This window comes from Bidens hawaiensis, unplaced genomic scaffold, assembly GCF_021521415.1.
Source record: "Bidens hawaiensis isolate Kalapana, Puna unplaced genomic scaffold, B.hawaiensis_p1.1 tig00009413_1, whole genome shotgun sequence".
Taxonomy (NCBI): Eukaryota; Viridiplantae; Streptophyta; class Magnoliopsida; order Asterales; family Asteraceae; genus Bidens; species Bidens hawaiensis.
The window spans coordinates 890,093-915,981 of NW_027491695.1; positions in this window are offsets into that span (position 1 = coordinate 890,093).

Genomic DNA, 25,889 nt, shown 5'->3' on the forward strand with positions numbered 1-25,889 from the left:
CTGCCCCAAAACAGGGGGAGAAATCACTGAATCAGGGGGAGAATTCTTTAATGCTTCTTTCAGTTTATGATGAAATTAGTTCAGATGCTGAAACCGATAACATTCCAGAAGATGAAAAGAAACAACTCGAGGAAAGGAAGAAACTAAAAGGGAAAGAAATTGCTCTAGAAGATGACAAAATTCAGATTATCAGTCCACCAAAAGAGAACACAATAGACTTAAACATTGATGAACCTGAGTTAGAAGCCAAGAGGGTGTATGAGCAGAGAATGACAGAAATTCATGACAGAAAATTTCTAAATCAAATGATGACTGATAAAGATTTTGAAGAACAAGAGAGTTTGATGAAACGATTTGAAGATGAGAAGAAATTAAGGGATGAATCAAACAACAAAAATCAGAAGGAAGTCCCACAAGAACTGATTGAAAAGTGCTTAGATGATCAAGAAATTCCAAATGGAGTGCTAGACTCTCTGCTCAAGCAGATTAAACATGAGGAACAGGAGACAGAGGTAAAAGAGAAACAAGACTCTGTAATTGACAAAATTTCAAAAGCATTAAGTGAAGAAAAGATTGCTCAAGTAAATGAACTGAAAAGTTTGAAAATGAAAGATGAATTGCAAGAAGAAATGAAGATTCAAAAGTTCTTGTGCAAGTATGGTGGAAAACCAAAATTTTTGGTGAAAAATGGAATCTCCTTTGATTCAGTAAAAGTCATGACAAGCAAAGAGATTTTGAGCAACTTCAAAAGAATGAAAGAACAACAGTTGAACAAGAAGAAAGACAATGCTCATTCTCTAGTTGGCAAGAACAAAGGAAAATCCAAAAGGATGGTTGACCTATCAAAGATGACAATGAAGGGGAAATCCAAAGTAAAGGTACTCTGCAACAAGACAACATCCTTTGTTTCGAATCAGAACATTACAAAGAAAAGGAAAATGTCAGTAACTACTCAAGAGAAACCAAAAGCACATACACTTGAAGATGGATAAACCTCTTGTCAAGGCTAAAGTAAAAGCCAAAAACCCTCCAGTCAACCACAATATCCTTCCAAGTGGAGTATTTTATGACTCCAGGACTGAACATCTGAACGTTATGATGCAAAATGAAAAAATAGAGAAAATCTTCTCTAATAATGACTTCAGAAAATTCAGTTTATGGAAATTGACTGTGATTGCAGCACTGTATCTCTCTAACTATCAAGAAAGGCACAACCCTACAAGTGCTAAGCAATCTGAATTGTTAAGATTCTTGAGAGAGCAAGGAAAGTTAAACTTTCCATGTCTAAACAAGCACATTTGAACTCAAGAAAATGAAGAACTCTTAGAATAGGATTTGATGCGTAATGTCTTCTGACAGTCTTTGATTATGTAATTTGTTTATGTCTTTGAATATGTAATTTGACTTTAATTTGATGTGTATTTTCAATTATGTGTAATGTAACCATAGAGGTGTTTTGGGACAGCTGAGGTGTTCAAATCTAGGGGGAGATTGTTGAGTCAAGATTTGACCCAAAACCGATCATATAGAAGATTGGAATCTTCTCAACCTCCTCTGGAATGACTAAGTATGGAATCGGGCACAACTAAGACATTCGAACAAGCTTTTAGTTAGCCGGGCATGATATTTTGTTCATCGGGCAAGGTTATCTTCAAGAAGTCTTCTTTATTGGATATCCGGGCAGGGTTCACTCTTTTGTGTATACCCGGGCAAGGTTCACTATATCAAGCAGGTTTGTTCTTCATAGCCGAGTAAGGTTTACTTCAGACTAAGTTCTTGGCTAACCAAGCTATTGAAGCCAAGTAATAGGAAGATCGGGCAAGGTATTCTTTAATAATACAATGGTCCGAGTAAGCTTGGTTTGTAAAGAAATATATCATGGAACATCGGGCAAGGTTCAACTCAAGCAGGGTACAGCGCTTTCAAGCACACTTTTCTAATAAGCTAATTCCAAGCAAGGAGTTGATGGGACCAATGAAGAACAAGGTTGCCCGTTGAATATGTCGGGCAAAGTCTGATATAATCAAGAAGATTGAAGTCTGCTTGTTGAGTATTTTCCTTTGGAAAATACTCCAAGTAAAGCATAACCGGATAACTGTTCCCGGGCACACTTCAAGGTTACCAAGTCTAACAAGGAAGGCAAAGCACAAAGTCTACTCGGAGAAGTTTACTTCTACAAAGCCTACCCGAAAGACTTGTTATACACTTAGGATTATTTTGAATATGTAATTTGAATATGTATGAGATATTTAGGGTTTCTAGGTGGAATGAAGTTGTCCTGAGGTGTCAGGCCTATAAAAGGAATAATTAGGTCACACCTCAAGGACACGGGAAAGAGGCGGCTGAATACAATATTAGAAAGAATATTTGTCAAGTTCCAGCCGTTCTTAGATTTGTACGGACAAACTTTCCTCTCAAGAAACCCTAGATAAGATTATCATTTGTATGATTTGATATTATATAGATGGAAATATTTTGAGTGAATCTTGTGTGTGTTAGTTAACTTTGATTAATTACTCAGCAACAAAATCGTTTGTTATTGGTTCCGCCTTTATCAAACGGTTTTCTTTCTAAATATAGCAACATGTCATTAACTCTCTTGTCAACACATTATTGTGTGAGTTATGACTTGATTTGTTTAAGATCTATCTACAATCGGGGACCTGACACAAAAACTTAAGATAACAATCATGATATTCAACCAAATCATAATCAAACTTATTCAACAATCAATATTAATCAAGCATAACTCAATCTTCAATTCAATTGCAAAACAACCCACTTTCAAGACAAAAACATAATATGATTATGAATAAAAACAAAAAAGAAAAGTAATGAGTGTTATAATATTAATTATGGCTGAGTTATATGCAAAAAAATACCCCCGAGCTGTTGTCCCGAGTCTCCTTTTTCTTCCTTTCTTCTTCCCTTGATCTCAAGAACCTTGAAAAATAATTTTCTCCTTTGCCTATGCTGCTGCCGATCGAACTTGTCAAAAAGGGGGGGGGGGGGCTGGATTTATTTTTGTTCTTTGTGATGATGCTGTTGCGCATGGAAATTTCCAGCCACAAAATTTGTTTCGTTTCTCCTTAAAGCAAGCAGCCAACAACCTTTCGTATTCCCTCCTAGCCGACCAAACAATCAACAAACTTGTTCTTTTTTTTGTGTTGTTGGCCAATTGGAACAAGTGGGATGTGCTAGGGTTTTTTTTGTGTTTAATATATAATATGTATGTAAGGATTTACACTGGTGGGCTTGGGTCGGGCTTCAACTTGGTTCTTCAAGATTAGATCAAAAAGGCCCTTTAAGCCTTGCTAAGAATCAGTTCTTTTTCTCTATAAAACCGCAACCTTCGAAAGATATATAACTTTGTAAGATCATGCCAAAACAAGTTAAAAAATCATTATTTATTAGATAGTTAAGCAATTAAAATGATGATAAAGGTGCGGAAAACAAGTGTGTTTTACAACACATCAAACATCCCCACACATAAGACGTTTTCATCCCTGAAAAAGAAAGGATCATAACCAAGTGTAAACAACAAACTCCCATATTATTTAACATTATTAAAACAATAGAAACAACTCGACATATTTACCACGATTGCCGGTATATTTGTCCACTTTAAACCCAGCCACCAACCAATTAAGTCCCTAATTGCATTAAGCGTTTTATGTTCAAAAGGAACGGATACACCTACCCTATCTCAGACAAATGGAGCTAGAAAAACTAGATTAGAAGTAGACTGGTTCGACAAATCACCATAAGTCAAGGACTCGTTAATGGTACTAAGTAGATGCACTCGGTGAAATTTGATGGATGAATGGTCACGTGGAGGATGCACCAGCTATTTTAAATATTATTGGACTTTGTCCAATAAATCGCTAATTTGATATTTATTGACTAAGAACCTCGAGCCCCAATAGTGATGACCTCAGAGTCACTATCTCCTTAGCACGCGTAAATCTCAGCCCCGTCTAGTATGTGCATATTTGGCCTCTTTTACTATTTTTGGATGCTTTTTTGCATATTTTATTTGTACTTTTTTTCATGCTTTTGCAAGATTTTTTTATCCTAAATAAATATAACTATTTTCTATGCTCGTAAGAAGATGGACATGTGGTGGTGTGCTGGTTTGAGTGCATCTAAGTCTACTATTTCAAATTTCTTAGATTATGGTAATCCTCCCTAAGCATCGAAATTCGGTTTTACAGTTTTTCAAATTATTAGATTTATAGTATTTGCTAAAAAGTACTATCAAAGCTAGTTGGGCCTACTGACACATTCCAAATCAGATATGCAAACCATCTATTCTTTTATTATTATTATTATTGTTATTATTATTATTATTATTGTTGTTGTTGTTGTTGTTATTATTATTATTATTGTTATTATTATTATTGTTATTGTTGTTGTTATTATTATTATTATTATTATTATATTTTTCAAAAGTTTCGAGAGCTTGTTAACACAACGGTAATAATATCATTTCCTTCTTAACATACGAGAAAAACAAATTTTAGAGACATTTTTCTTTAAACTTTTTACATTTTTTTTTCAAATTCAGTCGCCCTAGTCACTTTCATTTTTCAGGTGAATGGCTATCCTGTATGTCTACAAGTAGATAACGGGACCAAACATATACAAGTATATGTCCCTCGAACTTAAGTATCCGACATAATTTTTAGCGAAAGAATTAAACAAAACACACAACAGTCACCCCAGTCACTTTTAGTTTTCAGGTAAAATGGCTACCCATATGTCTACAAGTAGATAAAAGGACCAAACATATACAAGTATATGTCCCTCAAACTTGATTAACCGACATAATTCTCAGCGAAAGAGTTCAAAAACGTTATTATTAAAAAAAAATTGTTTTTAAATTTTCTTTGTTACAACTAAGTAAAATAAACTTCCACCCCACACCTAGAATGAAATCGTCCTCAATGAGAACAAGGAAAAGAAATAAAATAAAATAAATATAAAACTTAAAATTTTCTAGAGTAAAACAGAGAACGGGTTACTCCCCTGGTTTATATGCACAATCTTCACAAGCTATGTATCAATTGAACGACCATATAGTACTTCATTCACGGCCACAACCTCGGGAGAACCAGTTCCAAAACGCCATCAAAGCTACCATGCGAATAATAATACCTGCAATAAATCAAACTCGCTCGCATGTAGCGGCATACAAAAAAGATAAAAAAAAATAAGAAATAAACATATTTTTGTGTTTTTGTAATTTTTTTATATCTTATTTTTATTTTTTAACTTATAATAATAAAATAAATAAAACAGATAATAATGAATATAAAGATACACACTCTACAACTCGGGGCCGTCACTCGAGTGATATAACCAACACGTCTACGCCTCGGTAAGTAAGTCAAGGTAGAATACCTCGACTGTCTGATCAACAACTGGCTTGCCTATGTAGTTCTTCAACCTGTGACCGTTTACCTTAAACTTCTCGCTCTTATCTTGTATTTCAATAGTGCCATACGGGAATACCTCAGTGACTGTGAACTGTCCCGACCATTGGGATTTCAAATTTCCCGGGAGTTACACAATAAGACCAGATCCCCACACTTGAACTGCTAATTACCCTTCAACATTCTTATCATACGGTTCCTTCGTTCGCTCCTTATATCTAAACGACTGCACGTACGCATGATCCTGGAGCTCCTCTAACTCATGCACTTGATGGAAACGAGTGCTCTCTGCAGTAGACAAATCATAATTTACACTCTGGAGGGCCCATGAAGCACGGTGCTCCAACTCAACATGAGATGAAAAGCCATCCCATGAATCATCCGAAACAGCATGGAAGCGATCGGAGTCTTGTAGGCTGTACGGAAGGCCCACGAAGCATCATCTAATTCGTCGGACCAATCACGACGATTCGAACCAACCATTTTCACAATTATACGTTTGATTCTCTGATTACTCACTTCCACCTGCCCACTAGTCTGTGGGTGATAAGCGGTCACAAGCCGGTGGGTGACCCCATAGCGCTGCAATGCCTTTTCCATCTGCACATTGCAGAAGTCAGTACCTCGATCATTGATCAAGGCTTTCGGTATACCAAAACGAGCAAAAAGGCTCTTAAGAAACCGGACTACAACTCGCGCATCATTCATGGGTAAAGCCTTGGCCTCAACCCACTTTGAAACATAATCGAAAACCATGAGTATGTACTTGTTCCCACACAAAGATGGAAACGGTCCCATGAAATCAATGCCCCACACAATGAAAACCTCACAAACCTGAATAAAATTTTGGGGCATTTCATTTGGCAATGAGATTTTGCCGACACGCTGGCAACGATCACAACTTCTCACAAACGCATGTGCGTCCTTAAAAATCAAAGACCAATAAAAACAAGAATCAAGCACCTTCTTCGCCGTCGAACTCGCACCGTGGTGACCGCCTGTCGGTCCTACATGGCAATGGTTCAGAATCTGCCATCTCTCCTTAGCATCTACACACCTCCTGATCAGTTGATCAACAACGATACAGGAAAGATACGATGCATCCCATAGGTAAAACTTAACATCAGTAAAGAATTTCTTCTTTTGCTAGTAAGGAGACTTCGGGAGGTACCAGCCAGCAAGACAGTTTGCAAAGTCAGCAAACCATGGAAAAACCTCCTAATGTGTCATAACAAACATGAGACTCTCTATTGGAAAACGATCATCGATCCTGACCCCCAATTCTCTTAACTCTGCTCCCTTTAGAAACGAAAGATGATCCGCCGCCACATTCTCGGCCACCTTGTTATCATGGATCTCAATATCAAACTCATGAAGCAACAGGATCCATCGGATAAGACGAGGCTTAGCATCCTGCTTGCTGAATAGATATCGAATAGCAACATGGTCCGTGTACATAATCGTCTTGGACAGAACTAGATAGGACCTATATTTATCGAATGCAGACACGAGATCTAAAATCTCTTTCTCGGTGGTGGTATAACTCTCATGTGCACCATTTAAGTCCGGCTAGTTTAGTAAATTAGATGGAAGTGTTTATCCTTCCGCTGTCAAAGAACCGCTCCAACTGCGAAGTCGCGCGCGTCACACATCAACTCTAATGGTAACGACCAGTCGGGAGCAACCATGATCGGGGCGTTAACGAGTTTGTCTTTCAAAAGATCAAACGCCTCGATACACTGCTCAGAAAAAACAAATAGAGTCTCGCGATTTTAGAGAAATCTTTGATGAATCGACGATAGAACCCGACATGACCTAGTAAACTCCAGATGGATCATACAGAAGTGGGCAGGGGAAGATTAGAAATGGTATCGACCTTCGCTCGGTCAACCTATATCCCCGCACTCGAAATCTGATGCCCCAGAATAATGCCCTCGCGTACCATGAAAAGGCACTTCTCCCAGTTAAGGACTAGGTTGGTGTCAACGCAGCGGGACATCATCCTTTCACGATTAGAAAACAATGATCAAAGGAACTCCCAAATACAGAAAAATCGTCCATGAATACATCCATGGAGTTGTAACGATTCCGACGAAACCTGGTATACCCTAACCGGTAGATAATAGTTACGTCATATTTAATGTCGGATACATGAATTACCATATTAATTATACGAGAATACAGGGTTCACTGTATGGATTGTACGTGAATATATAATTCATCGTATTGAATATGCGATCAATCGATCGATAGTTATTGAAACCCGAACGAATCTAGGGTTCAATTATAGACGAGATATATGATATGTAGTGATTTTACGAAGCATTAATGCTTCGGGATAAGTAAAGTACGGCACAGAAAAAGAATTTCGATTTAATGTACGTCGGTACGTTAAACGAAACCTTTAATACCAAACCGAGCAAGAGACGATCGATCAAGCCGAAAAAGATGTGCAATAATTAATAATATGATGTTTTAAGTTAATAACTGTCAGGGTTTAAGTTTTTAAAGTTTTCTAAATCGGTTTTATATAAATTTCATTTTTAAGCCGAAAAACGACCGTTTTAGCCTCGTTTTAAGCCGAATTAAACATTTAACCGAAAAACGAACTGAACCAGATTATCCAAAACATTATCCGGATTACGAGAATCCAAACATGTGGCCTAGAATGAAAAGGTGGGTCCCACCCCACCCTCTCAAAATCCCGATCGGAAATAAGGAATACCCCAAACCCTTTATTTTCTTTTTTTAGAACAACATCCAACATCCATCCTCTCCCTCTCCATTCTATGATCCAAAATCCGGAATTTTTAGCAAGAAAACTCAAGGTAATTGTATATTGGGATGGCTAAATCTTGATTTTTGTTCCACATTTTGAGTTTATTTGCAAGAAAATGAGGTTTCAAAGATGAAAACCGATTCTTGCATGATCAAGTGATGTATACGGGTTATACAAGGGATCTTGGTCCAAGAAAGGAGTTAAACGGACCAAAAACGGATTTTTACGGTTTAAATCTTTGTTTTTGAATCATAACCGAAACTATAGTGTAAGAGGCTTGATCGTGAGTGTAACTTGCTTGGTATTGTGGTATGTTGGTTGTAGGATCTGTGTTTAGTGGTAGATAAGGCGGAAAGACGAGTTGTAGCTTGTAGTGGCGGAAAACGAAAGGTATATTCAGTTTATGTTCGGTGTATGTGTTTTGGGACAGATTGTTGATGGTTTAGAGTTAGGTCATGAAAATTTAAGCAAGCTGACTGGTGTATAAAAACCCTAAAAATGAACTATTTTCATATAACTGAGTTAAACAAGTAAAAATAAATCATCCGAAATTAATTCGGATGATTTGAGTAATTTTAACCTATTTTAACAGTTTCCGGTACGCCAAAGACGGGAACGAGTCCCGCGGCCAATCGGGACGTCTAAACCGAGCCCTAAGTTCACATCTTTAACTAAATTATCAGTCAACAACTATTTTCGGGTCGTGTGTGACCAAACTCATTTTTGAAACGTAAAAACGGATAACCGTGCTAGGCACGCAAAACGAGAAAAACGACTAATAGTAGTAGTGACCATGGAACTCTAAACGACATCACAATCTGAGTCCGGAGAAGTGTACTGGGTTAACCTTGCCCCCGGAATGGGTACAGTACTGGGTGGACAGTGTCCCCAGATGTACCGGTTGATACGGTTAAAGATTTTATAAACAATAAGTGTATAATAACGATCGTAGGGATCATATTACAGATTGGACGTGTTAATTGATAATGATTGTTGTTACCTGCTTGCATGTGCTAAGGTGAGTTTCACGAGCCCCTTTTTCTGAACTGTTTTCGAATATTTTCTCGGGGCGGAAGCATGTTTTTTACTGAAATGTTTAAGTACATACTGAACGCATGGGTTTGCGTGGATTTATATATATTTTATTGTACGGGAATCGTACGGAAATGTACTAAGATGGTAATTGTCTGAGTTGCTAACATTCTAAGGCCCCGGAACACGAGTGATTAACTTAAAGCCGGTAGAGTGTGGATAGTACTATTGGTCTGACAAACCCAACTGGTCCGGCATGGATTTGCTGATGTTTCCCAGCCAGTTGCACATGTCTATATTGGGTGTTATATTTATTTTGCTATGTAATGTTAGGCATAGCGGTTTGGGGCAGGTTCGTGGGCAGAGTATGCCACGGGGTTGTGTGTGATAGTCAGAGGTTTCACTTGTGGGCTCAGCATAATTACATCGATAATAATATTATTTTTTGATAATGATTTATCATGGTTTACTCGAATTGTGAAACTCACCAACTATTCGTAGTTGACCCGTTTTCTCACATGCTTTTCAGGTACAATTAATATGAAGTGATTGCTTACGTGCTAAGTGCTTGATGTGTGTAAGATTTGCGTGCAGGATGTTAGGATACATTATAACAAATAGAATTGTGTATCGTATTGTATGATGCGTGTATCACCTAGACGGTAATGAAATACAAGATAATGTAATTTGAAGTATATTAATGTATTCAGTTTTCTTTATAAACAATGTGGTTGATATCAGACGAGTATGTCGCACCCCGTTTACGTTTCCGCTGCGATTGCGGGGTGTTACAGAACTTGGTATCAGAGCCAGGTTATAAGGAATTAGGATGTCTTTAAAAGATACCTAAAATATAACCAGTAGCTCAAGTATTATAGGATCTGAATATCAACTAATAATTTATTGTGAAGAGAGCTGATGAACTTGGATGGACAAGTGAGTTATTATGGTCCGAAACATAATAACAGACTTGTCCGCACGAGGGAATTCAGGGGAAGTCACGGGGTACATTAATAGGTAAAAATGGCAACATATGTGTAAAGTATATAATATTATTTATACGTGCTAATGTGTATATATATATGTATGTACATATCTTATGGGTACATGTATTGAGAAATAAGACCCGGTTAAGGAACCGGGGAAGGAAATAATAAAAGTACCGAGGATGCTGAAATTTCTAGAGCATCGGTTGATGATAAGTCTGATTTATCGGGCCATAGTTATGGTAGTACCAAGTTAGATCTCCCGTTTGATATTAACCAGAAATATCTAGTAACCGTCACTCCCAACCAAAATTGATAAATCCCTTACCCTACCAACACCGGTACCGTATATCCTAATAACCCCAGATGTTCACCCGAACCGTCGACCCTCACGTACGGACGGCCCTGTACCTGAACCCATTCTTATTCCATCAAAAAAAAAAAAAAATTATAACGAATGAGCAGATGAAAATAATATATAGAAACATATACATGTATTTCTCACTCTCAAACGTATGAGTCATACCACCTCCAGATCGAGAATTACTTATTTAAGCAAACCTAGAACGCCGAGGACATTGGCTGAGCAAGTGATAGAGTTTCCCATAATAGTAATTAATAATATTTGAAGGCAACCCATGTTGCGCGATTACCTTGAACCTTGCAACTCCCTATGTTAACCTTACATCCGTTAGATGCCTATACCCATGTATACTCGAATAGAATGATTACCCATACACAAAGAGGTGTTGGAATCATGATAACATAGTTGGTCGTTTGTTCGTAGGTGGTATACCGTGTATGCCGGGTATACAAACAGACACAGATATTATAACTCCGTGGTACGTAATCGTTTGGTGCTCACGGTGAGCATGTATCGGTTATGCTGACGTGCAGAAGGATATTGAAATCAAGCATATTAAACGTTAATCTTTGTCGAGAAAGATCTATATGTCAGTTGGTGACAAGGGTTATGAAACATATTTAAACGTTAACCGACGTCAGGATAAATCCGTATGTTGTTATATTATGGGACATATATATATACTAGATACGGGTATGTGTAATTTGTATGATAATATTTGGTGTGTATGTGTACCTGCTGTTATGATTGAGCTGGTAACGAGTTATACGGTGAGATTAGTATTGATTACTGCGTACGGGATGGGTACGGCAGAATGACATAAAAAGAGTAACTCCAATGATGGAGATTGATATGATTCCATGAATTGCTCAAAGATAGCAGATGATGATACCGAATGTCGTATCACAGATCACTGCTAGTGTTGATGCAAATGTGATCGCAGAATTATAGATCGAGCAATCACATGAATATGAATATTTCAATTCTTAGTGGTATTACTAAGAGTGATAATGTCCCACCGAATACAATTACGACTACAAGTATTAGTTATAAACTAAACATGAATAGTAGTCGTAATGAATTAGATCCGGTATGAAGGATATATTTGTTGGTTGTGTTAAGGAAATTATTAATAGTTTGCTGATGGTAAAGGGAGGAATAGATTAGCGAGTGGATAGAAAAGATCGAAATGGTTAAGGATATTGGTAAGAGTCTAGAACATTGTGTAGTAAAATGTGCTACAGATATGTTGGTAGATTATGTCGTATCGTGATGGAACACGATGGTACAAAATTATAGTTAGAAAATTATTACTCAGATGATATGGTCAGGATTTAAAATTCTTGTGCTAGAGCACTTTTATTCGAGTAATTAAACTCAGAATTTGGAAACTGAGCTAAGAAAGATAGAAATGTTGTGTGCTGATCACTTAGAACACGCTAATCGTTTGAAGGAATTGTCATGTCTGGTAACATGGCTAATTACTCCTGAAACTAAGCGGAGTGAGCGCCATATTGGGGACTAACTCCATCGATAAGGAGTATAGTCAACCCTGTAAAATATACAACCTTTGGAAGGGTTGTGTCACAAGCCAGCATTGATATATTTGACTTTATGGGAAGCGGAATGGAAGGACGTTAGGTGAGACGTCGAGTGTTAAAGAAAAGAAATGATAAAGGTATAGGGCAAGATGGGCTTTTGAATAAGTAGGTATGTCCTACAACCCAGAATTATACTAAGACTAGTTCTGGTGTGAAAACATGAACTGCATGAAGGGTCCTTCCCTAAATGTGGAAAATATGGTTATCGGTAGGAAGAAGAATGGCGAGTGATAGTAGGCCACATGTGTGGTAAAGATGGACGTAATGCCCCAATTGTAGAACCAATTGAAGCCATGTGAACCGGCAACCCCAACCCATTCGTGTACAACCACTCCGAACCCAACAACTTCAATAACAATCCATCCAAAGAAACCAAATTATACCAAACGGTTGTACTTGCTATGAATGTGGCAGTACAGAACGTTTCGAGAGAAATTGCCCAAAGTTGAACCAAGGTGTCGTTGGAAGACGAACCTCATGGCAAGCATCAACCTCTGATCAAGCAAGGAGCCGTGCTTTTGTGAGTAATTCGAATAAAGCACGTCATGATCCAAAGGTGGTGTTAAGTATGTTGTAGTTTTAAATCAATAGGCTTCAGTGATATTTTTTTTACGGTCGTCGATAGAAGTTAATTCCTGTTAACCTCCTATCATTTGGATAGATACCGATTAGTGAAACTATAGAACCCTATACTGTAGAATCACTAACGGTAAACCCCTAATGGTTAACTAAATTGTTCGGAGTTGTCCTATTATTCTGAACGATTAACCTTTCCTTATTGACTTACGACCAGTAAAGTTAAGAAGTTTTGACGTAATAGTTAACATGGATTGGCTAACTCAACATGAAGCTGAAATCAAATATGAAAAGAAGATGATTAGAAGCTCTCCTTCGGACGATGAAGCGATTAAATACAGAGAAAAGTGTACGGTATTATGTTACCACTCTAATCTCATCTTGAGATGTTATAATATTTACGAAAAGAAGACGTGGTGTATTTAACAAACGTGATTGCCAAAGTATTTAAAAGAAAACATATAGAAGATATTCCGATGGTACGCGAATTTCCACAAGTTCTCCCAGAAGAACTTCCTGGATTACCGCCAACCCGACAGGTCGAATTCAGAATCGATTTAATACCTCAAGCTGGCCCTGTTGCTAGAGCATCTTACCGACTTGCACCAACTGAAATGCAAGAATTATTGGATAAGGTTTCATACGACTTAGTTAGTCACCATGGGGTGCACCAGTGTTGTTTGGGAAATGAAGGACGGAAGTGTTAGGATATGTATTGATTAGGGAGAATTGAATAAAGTGACGATCAGGAATAGGTATTCACTTCTTCGAAGTAAATGATCTATTTAACCAATTGCAAGGGGCGATTTATTTTTAGAAAATTGATCTTAGATATAGTTATCACCAAATGAAAAATCCAAGAGGAGGACGTTGCAACAACAGCGTTTCGGACTCGTTACGGCCATTATGAATTCTTAGTTATGCCTCTCGGGCTAACAAATGCGCCGGCAGTGTTCATGGACCTCATGAACCGAGTCTATAAACTTTATTTTGACAAATTTGTCATAGCATTCATTGATGATATTTTGATATATTTACAACGTAAAGAAGAGCACGAACGACGGTTAAGAAAATTGTGGAAGTGTTAAAGCAAGAGGAGCTATACGCAAAGTTTTCGAAATGTGATTTTGAATAAAGAAGGCATAATCCCTTGGTCATGTTATAAAGCAACAAAGATTTCACAAAAATCCAAATAAGATAGAAACCATTAAAATTGTGCCAAGCGCCGATTTTAAGTCTCCCCGATGGAGACGATGGTTTTGTCGCGTATTGTGACGCATCGCGTAAAGGGTTAGGATGCGTGTTGACGCAGTATAATAAGGTTATAGCCTATACTTCCCGACAGTTAAAAGTACACGAAAAAAAAAATTACACTACTCACGACTTAGAACTGGGAGCGGTTATCTTCGCACTTAAAATGTGGAGACATTATCTCTACGATACGAAGTGCACCATCTTCACCGATCATAAAAGTTTGCAGCACATATTCGATCAGAAAGAACTGAATATGAGGCAACGAAGATGGGTCGAGTTGTTAAGCGATTATGACTGTGACATCCGTTATCACCTCGGCAAGGCTAACGTCGTAGCCGATGCTTTGAGTAGGAAAGGTCGGGTTAAGCCATTCGAGTGCGAGCGCTAGGGATGATAGTCCAGTCAAAATTTTCGGACCTGATTCGAGTCGCTCAACGTGAGGCGTTGAAAGAGGAACAGCGAAAAGGAGGAACTTTACGGCAATGAGAAGAATTTTGAACAGCGCGTGGACGAAACTCTCTACTTCAAAAATCGGGTTTGGATCCCGACCCTCCATGACCTTCGTGAATTAATCATGGACAAAGCGCATAGATCGAAATATTCAATACATCCGGGATCGGAATAGACTATTGATGATACGAATATCTGAAAGGATTGTATTAATGGCCGAGTTTGGAGAAAGATATGGTTACGTATGTTGGTGAATATTTAAGTTATGCAAGAGATAAGGTTGCACGCCGAAAACCATAGGGAACGCTACAACGACAGAAAAATTCGCCAATGATAGTGGGAATAAATTACAAAGGATTTCGGGACGCAAATTCACAAGATATATCAAAGGCATGATGTAAATTGGGTAATCGCAGATCGATTAACCAATCCTCGCATTTCATCCCAATCTATGATGATTACCACAATGAATTCTCGCCCAAATTCATGATGGTGAAATGGTATCTCATCGTGGAATACCATTTTCAATTATCTCAGATCGAAATGGGCATCCTACTTCCATTATTGGAAGGCGGGGAAGGAAGCATCGAGAGCTTGAAGCTTTCTATGGGTGAAGTAATTATCACCAATTTGTTAAATTGAAATTGGGCGTCACTCAAGCCATAAGATTTGAATTGATTCGAGAAACAACCAATCGGATTTATAATATTTAGGATAAGTTGAAAGCAGCGCGAGATTGGCAAAGGATTTATGCCAACGTTCAAAGGAAACCATTGTCACTGGAAAGAGGTGACAAGGCATTTTAAGGCATCACCTTAGAGAGAGGTGATATGAGGTTTGGCAAAACCGAAAATAGCTTCTTAATATATTGGACCTCATGAGACTATCTCCATAATTGGTCATTTAGTTTATCGATTAAAGTACTCCAGGGGCTAAGTACTATACATGATGTTTTGCCATGTATACGGATTGAAAAGTACCTAAGCGATGAGGCAACGAAAGTACTAGTAATGGAGGTACTCATAGAAGTCATACTTGATATCATAAATGATTCCGTAGAGATAGTAGACGGGAAAACTAAACAGTTTGGACACACCAAGCTTTATTGATTAAGATTAAGTGGAATTCACAGCGAGGACCAGATTATACCTGGTAACGCGAGGGTGTATTCTGAAGGAAAAACCCCCACCTTTCCCTCGGAAAGGGATAGTGAGCGTGTAAAATTTCGAGGACGAAATTTCTTAACGGGGGGAGAATGTAACGATTCCGACGAAACCCGGTATACCCTAACTGGTAGATAATAGTTACGTCATATTTAATGTCGGATACATGAATTACCATAGTAATTATACGAGAATACAGGGTTCACTGTATGGATTGTACATGAATATATAATTCATCGTATTGAATATGCGATCAATCGATCGATAGTTATTGAAACCCGAACGAATCTAGGGTTCAATTATAGACGAGATATATGATATGTAGTGATTTTACGAAGCATTAATGCTTCGGGATAAGTAAAGTACGGCACAGAAAAAGAATTTCGATTTAATGTACGTCGGTACGTTAAACGAAACATTTAATACCAAACCGAGCAAGAGACGATCGATCAAGCCGAAAAAGATGCGCAATAATTAATAATATGATGTTTTAAGTTAATAAATGTCAAGGTTTAAGTTTTTAAAGTTTTCTAAATCGGTTTTATATAAATTTCATTTTTAAGCCGAAAAACGACCGTTTTAGCCTCGTTTTAAGCCGAATTAAACATTTAACCGAAAAACGAACTGAACCAGATTATCCAAAACATTATCCGGATTACGAGAATCCAAACATGTGGCCTAGGATGAAAAGGTGGGTCCCACCCCACCCTCTCAAAATCCCGATCGGAAATAAGAATACCCCAAACCCTTTATTTTCTTTTTTTAGAACAACATCCAACATCCATCCTCTCCCTCTCCATTATATGATCCAAAATCCGGAATTTTTAGCAAGAAAACTCAAGGTAATTGTATATCGGGATGGCTAAATCTTGATTTTTGTTCCACATTTTGAGTTTATTTGCAAGAAAATGAGGTTTCAAAGATGAAAACCGATTCTTGCATGATCAAGTGATGTATACGGGTTATACAAGGGATCTTGGTTCAAGAAAGGAGTTAAACGGACCAAAAACGGATTTTTACGGTTTAAATCTTTGTTTTTGAATCATAACCGAAACTATAGTGTAAGAGGCTTGATCGTGAGTGTAACTTGCTTGGTATTGTGGTATGTTGGTTGTAGGATCTGTGTTTAGTGGTAGATAAGGCGGAAAGACGAGTTGTAGCTTGTAGTGGCGGAAAACGAAAGGTATATTCGGTTTATGTTCGGTGTATGTGTTTTGGGACAGATTGTTGATGGTTTAGAGTTAGGTCATGAAAATTTAAGCAAGCTGACTGGTGTATAAAAACCCTAAAAATGAACTATTTTCATATAACTGAGTTAAACAAGTAAAAATAAATTTTACAGGGATGTTCTACACATGAAATTAAGAGTTCTGTGAATTTTTGGTAATTTTTGGATAAAGGATGAATATTTGGTGAATTTAATGCTCGGTTTTGGCTAAAAATGGTGAAAAATATTTATATATCATGAAAAATTCTGTAAAATTGCAGATAAGCTTTTTATATCATGTATAAGTCACACACAAAATTTGAGGTCAGTTGGAGAAGTCTAAGTAGGTTTTTTGGTTAAACGAGTTCTAGGGTTTTCTAGCTCGGTTTTAGTGAAAATGGCATGTAAAAGAAGATTTTGGTTCTGGAAAAATTACAGGGGACTATGTGGATGGCAGGGGACATCCAGGAAAAATTTGGGATTTTTCTAAGATCGTTTGGTATTTACGACATATTTAGTGTTTAAATGGTGTTTAAAAATAGATAAATAAATTTTAAATATAAAAATTAATTCTGGAAATATTTCTATCAATTTCCCCACTGTCAAAATGTTATTTGTGTAAAATTTCAAGATCCGAGGTTAAACGGATAATTATTTGTGCTAATTATCAAACTTTTAACGTTAAAACGCGTAAACCGGTGAAGCTCGCTTAAGCGAGCTGACTGGTGTATAGAAACCCTAAAAATAACTATTTTCATATAACTGGGTTAAACAAGTAAAAATAAATCATCCGAAATTAATTCGGATGATTTGAGTAATTTTAACCTATTTTAACAGTTTCCGGTACGCTAAAGACGGGAACGAGTCCCGCGGCCAATCGGGACGTCTAAACCGAGCCCTAAGTTCACATCTTTAACTAAATTATCAGTCAACAACTATTTTCGGGTCGTGTGTGACCAAACTCATTTTTGAAACGTTAAAACGGATAACCGTGCTAGGCACGCAAATCGAGAAAAACGACTAATAGTAGTAGTGTCCATGGAACTCTAAACTATATCACAATCTGAGTCCGGAGAAGTGTACTGGGTTAACCTTGCCCCCGGAATGGGTACAGTACTGGGTGGACAGTGTCCCCAGATGTACCGGTTGATACAGTTAAAGATTTTATAAACAATAAGTGTATAATAACGATCGTAGGGATCATATTACAGATTGGACGTGTTAATTGATAATGATTGTTGTTACCTGCTTGCATGTGCTAAGGTGAGTTTCACAAGCCCCTTTTTCTGAACTGTTTTCGAATATTTTCTCGGGGCGGAAGCATGTTTTTTACTGAAATGTTTAAGTACATACTGAACGCATGGGTTTGCGTGGTTTATATATATTTTATTGTACGGGAATCGTACGGAAATGTACTAAGATGGTAATTGTCTGAGTTGCTAACATTCTAAGGCCCCGGAACACGAGTGATTAACTGAAAGCCGGGTAGAGTGTGGATAGTACTATTGGTCTGACAAACCCAACTGGTTCGGCATGGATTTGCTGATGTTTCCCAGCCTGTTGCACATGTCTATATTGGGTGTTATATTTATTTTGCAATGTAATGTTAGGCATAGCGGTTTGGAGCAGGTTCGTGGGCGGAGTATGCCACGGGGTTGTGTGTGATAGTCAGAGGTTTCACTTGTGGGCTCAGCATAATTACAACGATAATAATATTATTTTTTGATAATGATTTATCATGGTTTACTCGAATTGTGAAACTCACCAACTATTCGTAGTTGACCCGTTTTCTCACATGCTTTTCAGGTACAATTAATATGAAGTGATTGCTTACGTGCTAAGTGCTTGATGTGTCTAAGATTTGCGTGCAGGATGTTAGGATACATTATAACAAATAGAATTGTGTATCGTATTGTATGATGCGTGTATCACCTAGACGGTAATGAAATACAAGATAATGTAATTTGAAGTATATTAATGTATCAGTTTTCTTTATAAACAATGTGGTTGATATCAGACGAGTCTGTAGCACCCGGTTTACGTTTCCACTGCGGTTGCGGGGTGTTACAGGAGTCCTCGATCATATCTTGGAAAATAGCCACCATGCATTACTAGAATGTGCCTGGAGAGTTACACAGTCCGAATGGCATACGTTTATAGGCAAACGTTCCATAAGGACATGTAAAAGTGGTTTTCTCCTGGTCATCGGGAGCTATCGGAACCTGGAAATACCTGTGGAAACCATGTAAGAAGCAGTAGTAGTGCTGACCTGCCAAGCGCTCCAACTTCTGATCAATTAAGGGTAAAGGAAAGCGGTCTTTCCTGGTGGCATCATTTAGTCTGCGGTAGTCGATGCAGACTCTCCATCAATTCACAGTCCTAGTGGGAAGGAATTCGTTCCTCTCATTGGTGCAAAAAAAATGCCACCCTTTTTAGGAACCACTTGAACTGGACTCATCTAGGCACTATCAGAAATGGAGAAAGTGATCCCCGTTGTAAATATGTTTTACAGATCGAGATCACGTTATGTTTACTCTACGGTGATTAATGGCAGAAACACTAATCAAAGGGATAAACACATAGCAATTCGTTCAAAGATTCTCTATTATTGATATGATATGAAAGCTTTCTCTCTCTAAATATTTCTCTCCTATGATTTACAAATGATTATTGTAAGTCCTGAATCTGGATCACTACAATATGATAACAACCAAACGAGTATTGGTGCGGAATACCAATCCTCGGTGATTCAAGAACACGAATAGTAACAAGTAAACTAACATGGAATTGCTTCAAAACACACGTATATATTGAATACGTCGGGTGCTTAAGCACTTACAATACTTGTTAATAATGAGAATGAACAACTCTCTAGTTCTGCTCTCTCTCTGTTCTCGTGAACAACTAGCAACCCTAAACCATATACATGTATGAACTATATATAGGGAAACCAAACAACTAAGCCCATATTAATCACAAGCCCACCGAGAACTCTTTAGATTTCTCGGTTTACAGATCTAACCCGTAGCCCAGCCCAATAAACACATAACTAAGTACAAACCACCAAATATGGACCCAACAATCTCCCCCTTGGTTTGTAGCTTCTTGTTTATTTCACTTCATCCTAGCCTAACCGAAATCCATAGGAACTTCGGTATTACACCAATGTAATTCTTCAACTCGTCTTCGTTTGCATCACTTTAGTCTTGATCATGTCATGGTCTTTTTATATGGGTCAGTCTAACCCAATCGTGACCCAACAATTTTGCCCTTTGACTGATGTACTCAAGATCTTTAGAATCAGCAACTTCAGTGATCATCAACTTCAGCATCCGCATCCAATACTCTACCATCTCCCCTTGAACATGATCAACAACTTCAGCATCTGCATCCAATACTCTACCATATCGCCCTTTTTGATAGCATCATCCAATTTGAGCCTCAGACACTTCATATGCTTCCGTTGCAAGAAATCAGTCTTGAAAGAACAATCAATTTGATAAAAAGATCAACAAAAATATTTTTGAAAACAATTTAAATAAAACAAAATAAGACAGACATATTTTTGTAATTTTTATCTTTTTCTGTTTTTTTTTTAAATTTTTTGAAAAGACTTGAAATGAGATCATACCAGCTAAACCAACTATAGCACAATAACCAATATCAGATTTAATGAGCTGAAAACTCCCAAAATATTTCTTAACACATTTGTTTCGAAAAAAGTAATCAAGAAGTAAAAATAAAATAAAACTAAAAACAACAAATAAAACTAATTTAATCATCCGGTCTTCTTGTAATTTAGCAAAATTAGGGATCAAATTTCAGTTTATGAAAAGATCCGAACATGGAATCATATTGTTTAAGATGCTTTCACAAAGATTCATGTTCAGCGCTATTATGACATAAAGAAACAGGTTGATAGCAGGTATAAGAACTTAGCATGATTTTCATTGCATCAATGATATGATTAGGTTCTGTTCGGCATAAAGCTTAGATGGACATCACTCATGGACCTGTGGTGCCTCCTATCTCTTCTCAAAGCGTATTTGGCTTTCCAAGATCACCCCAATTTGAATCCAACCCCCTAGTGCTTGATCAAAAGATTTTTATAGATAAACAAACAATAATTTAAGCTTTAAGGTTGAACGTTGGACTTAGTGCCAGTAAACTGACAAGCCTTTCATTCGAGACATGACAGGACTTACTTGTGTGCCCCCATCTCTGTAGTTATAGTTTGACCCTTTAAGCTTTTGAAATACCAAGTTTTAACAGCACAAATTATATACATACTCATAATAAGTTTTTTTTTTCACCTTTTTTATTTCATCTTTTCCTCTTTTTTTTACTAATAATAAAAGCTTGACAATACAATATTTTTGGTGATCAAGACACTAACGGGCTCGTGTATGACTGGGTAGTTGCATTTCTGCCTATCATTTGGAGAGATGTATCTGGAGGCATGCACCTGTCTTCAAAATGACTCTCCACATTAAGTTTAGCAAATTTAGTTTATATCACTTCAACTTTGACGCATCATGGAAAGCTACCATACAATATCAATGACTTTTCTAGAGCCTTTTAAGCTTGATAACTTCACCCGTTAGGCACACAGAAACAATTTATCTATCACTTTCCAAAGGTTGGATCGATTTCTTTTGAAAATGTTTTGAAGCTTCTGAAAAGCTGTTAACTGAATAAATATATCACTTCCCAGAAAGTTACAGAAGACACACATGTTAAGAACTCAGTCACCCCGGTCACTCTTCAATTTTCAGGTAAATGGCTATCTTGTATGACCACAGGTGGTTAACAGGACCAAAACACATATACGAATACGTGCCCCCCTAACTTGGAATTACCGACAAAATTTTAAGCGAGAGTGAAATTTGAAAGACATAGATAGTAATAATTTTTTTTATTAAACACACACACACACACACACACTCTTTTTGATTTTTTTTTTAAATTCCCCCCCCCCTAAATTTGTGCAAAAATTTTGACAGAAAGGAAAACTTTTATGTACAAATTTAACCACAAAAAGACTCAATCGTCGAAACGAAGTATTTTAAAAAATATGTGATAGTCAGTCAACTGATGTACTATCATTTCTCATGTACGATCAAGTCATTTTCTCAAACAATTTTGAAATAAAACGAAATAAAAAAACTATACTTGAAAAAAACTAAAAGTGAACATATTTTTGTATTTTTATAAAAATTTAAAATTTTAAAATCTTTTTGATTGATCAATCTTTCATACCAAAGTGATACGGTTACCTTTTATCTTCAACACATCATCTTTCTATTTGTTAGAATCTCCCCTAGGAATAAGCTTGTTTTGAGATTCTGCATCCTTGTAAGTTGAATGTCTGGAACAAACCTTTTAATATGCAATGTATTCCCTGATTTGTTCCTACACACTTAGAGAGCAGATTAAAGACGTTCTATCACCCTAAATTCCCGTCCAGGCAACAAATAATCCATTTTTATAGTTTAAAGATTTAAAAACAATGGATATTTGCCCTGTCACGTGCCTGGAACAACCCATTTAATAAACAATGAATTTGTGGTTGTTCCTACACGCATAGCCGGATCAGTTGGACATAGGAACCCAAGTCATAAATGTCTTGGGGTTCCCTTGAGCATCAACATATGTGACCTCTTGCCAACTCATATCATTCCTATCTTTAACATAATCATTTGTTAATACAGATTCCGTTTGCTGAGTTTTAAGTTTCCAAGTCTGTATTGGTTTAGTGAAATTTGAAAGAACAGACTTTGGAGTGGAGCAATTCGAATTCAAATTCTTAGAACTCTCAACACTCTTTGATTTCTGAAAATTTATTTTTCTTTTAACAGTTTCTAAATCATTTGAGTGCAAACCTGTCGTATTAGCTTTGAATCCTTGAGTATCTGTGACCCGTTGTACAGATACTCGAGGTTTTCTAAAATAAGCATTTTGTTTAACCACATGATTAGGTTGAAACCTATTAACTTTCACCTGAGGGGCTTGTCTGTTGACAGCACGGTAGTGACACTCCTTTGCCAAATACCCGTCGTTCCCGCAGACGAAACACGCTTTCATCCTTCTTCTAACGTCAATGTAAGCACTAGCCTCATGTTGGAATTTCTTCTTATGAATGGTTTTTCCATTCTTCTTGCCCCTTGGCACAGCCTTCTGATTTTGCTTGTAGTATGGAACATATAGACGATGAACACAATTTCTGGCTATATGTCCTGGCGTGCCACAGTGGTAACATGTTTGCCTCTTGATATAAGTAGCACTCGATGATTTATCAACACATGGAGATCCGGTGGATCTATGAGGACGAGACTGTCCTTGTTGTGCTGATTTCTTACGTGCCTTCCCTTTGTTGCCATAACTCTGTGTATTATTATTAGTACAATTTTGAGTTGTAGTGTCATCCGAGTTTGATGACACGTTAGAATGAGATTCATTTTCACCAGCCTGAACCCCTTTACTATCAGAAGCAACATCATTTACTATATCTACACATGAAGTAGAAACATCAAAATTGTTCACACATTTAAAAACAGGCTTGATTTCCTCTAGGGATCCAGATCCAACAGTTTTAAATTGAACCTGTTTACCATACTTCAAGTCTTTTACCTTTTCCTCCTGTTCTTTGGTAACAGGGGTAGGGACATAATTGTGGTTGTAAGGTGGGGGAACTTGACTGTATCCTATTCCCTCACCTTCATTTTCCTTCCACCACAATTGGTTTTCAATCATTGAGTTCATTACTTTACTGGAACCATCGAATTTTTTAAAATCAAGTTCAGCCTTTTCAAACTTGCTAGTTAGATTCAAGATTTCTAACATGGAGGCTTCCAGTTTTGCAGTTAACTCAGCAATTTCTTGTTTGGCATCTAGATGGTGACAGCTCTTTATGCTAAAATCAGACTTAAGTTTCTTAATGTCCTTGTTAAGAGATTCAATTTTGTCTAAAAATCCCTTTTCATTTTTCTTAAGTTTGAAACTCTTTGATTTTATTCTTTCCATATCTCTACTTAGACTGTCATTATGAAGTTTATTCATTTCTATTTTCTCACCACAATTTAAGGAACATGGTTTAAAAACGAGTTGTGAATAATCCATAGAGTAATTAATCAGATTAATCTGATTTTCCCGCCAAAATTGCTCGATAAAATATGATCGCCAAAATTCTTAAAAAGAAAGTCCCAGTCAAGAGAAGTGTTTAGGAAAAATTTCGTTCAAGACAAATTTTTCGAATTTCCCGCTAAAATTTCAGCAAAAATCACCCAAAAAAAAAATATTTTCGCCAAAATTTTCAAGGATGGATTTTTACTAATAATGAGTATTCTGGAAAAAATTCGTTCAAGAAAATTTTTCCCGCCAATTTTTTTATTTTTTTTATTTTTTACTCCTTGACCGAGAACTCAATGTTGACCGAAAACTTCTTTGGCTGAGAACAATGGTTGACCGAGAACCTTCCTTTTGACCGAGAACTCACTTTCGTTGACCGAGATCCAGGAATTTTGACCAAGTCTTGACCGAGATTAATACTTGACCGAGATCCAGGAATTTTGACCAAATCTTGACCGAGATCAATATTTGACCGAAAGCGGGTGTTGACCGAAAACTAATATGCTGACCGAGAACCAAGAAATCTTGACCGAAAACTAAAGTTGACAGAGAACAGATTAGTAGAAAACACTCTTGGACAGAGAACCAGTAAGATTGACAAGCTGTTGACCGAAAATTATGATAGGCTGAGAACCAAAGAAGACTTCAACAGAATTGTAACAACTTTCCAACTAAAATGGGATTCGATTTAATTCTTTAAGTCAAACCAATCTATATCCAAAAATAAACTGATCTTCTTCACCGTACACTGCCTCGCCGGAAAAGTTCACTAAACCTTGAAAAAGGTATCCTTGAATCGTTGATATCACAATAACGAGCCTGAATTCGTCAAGGCTCTGATACCAATTGTAAGTCTCGAATCTGGATCACTATAATATGATATCAACTAGACGAGTATTGGTGTGGAATACCAACACTCGGTGATTCAAGAACACAAAAATAACAGGTAAAGTAACACACGATTGCTTCAAAACACACGTATATATATTGAATACGTCTGGTGCTTAAGCACTTACAATACTTGATAATAATGAGAATGAACAACTCTCTAGTTCTGCTTTCTCTCTGCTCTCGTGAAAAACTAGCAACACTAAACCCTATACATGTATGAACTATATATAGGGAAACCAAACAACTAAGCACATATTAATCACAAGCCCACCGAGAACTCTTTAGAGTTCTGTAACATCCCGAAATTCTAAAGTAATATTTAATATATTATTTTGTCGGGGGAAATAAACGAGTTAGTGGAACGATAATATTAATAGCAAAATATGAAGACTTAGTAGGATAATTAGATGGGATTAGATATGGACCAAAAGGAAATATGGGCCTTCGGCCCATGGGCTTAAGAGAGTATAAATACCCCCTTAAACCCCAATCCTTTCCATTCCATCCATTTATCCATCCTAATCTCTACACACCCAAAACACACACACAACCCGAACCAAGATCCAAAGGCGAGGACCCGAGCTTGTTGGTGCTAGATCGTCGTGACGAACCAAAGCAACAAGACCAGCTCGTGTTCGTAGTTCGACTCATTTACGGTACGTTTATATCGAGAACTTGTTCGTTTAGGTTTGGATTAGTATAGAAATGATAGATCTGTGTTTGTATGGTAAAAACGAATCCAACAAAGCTAAACTTACTAAAAATGGTTATGATTTGATGGGTTAATCGATTGATAAAAAGAACCCGTAACCTATATGCCTAAATCGCACCCTTTAAACATCGATGTTAGGTCGATTTGATGGTTGGGGTTTGTAGGCGCTGGTCAGACGATTCCGTGGATACCTAAATCGAGTTATTTGGTTAAGAAACGAAGGATTTAAGAGCGAACAGTACCTGCAGCTGATGAACTTCGCCTGCAAAGCTAAGTTCGCCTGATGACAACTTCGCCTAAAGCTGAGTTCG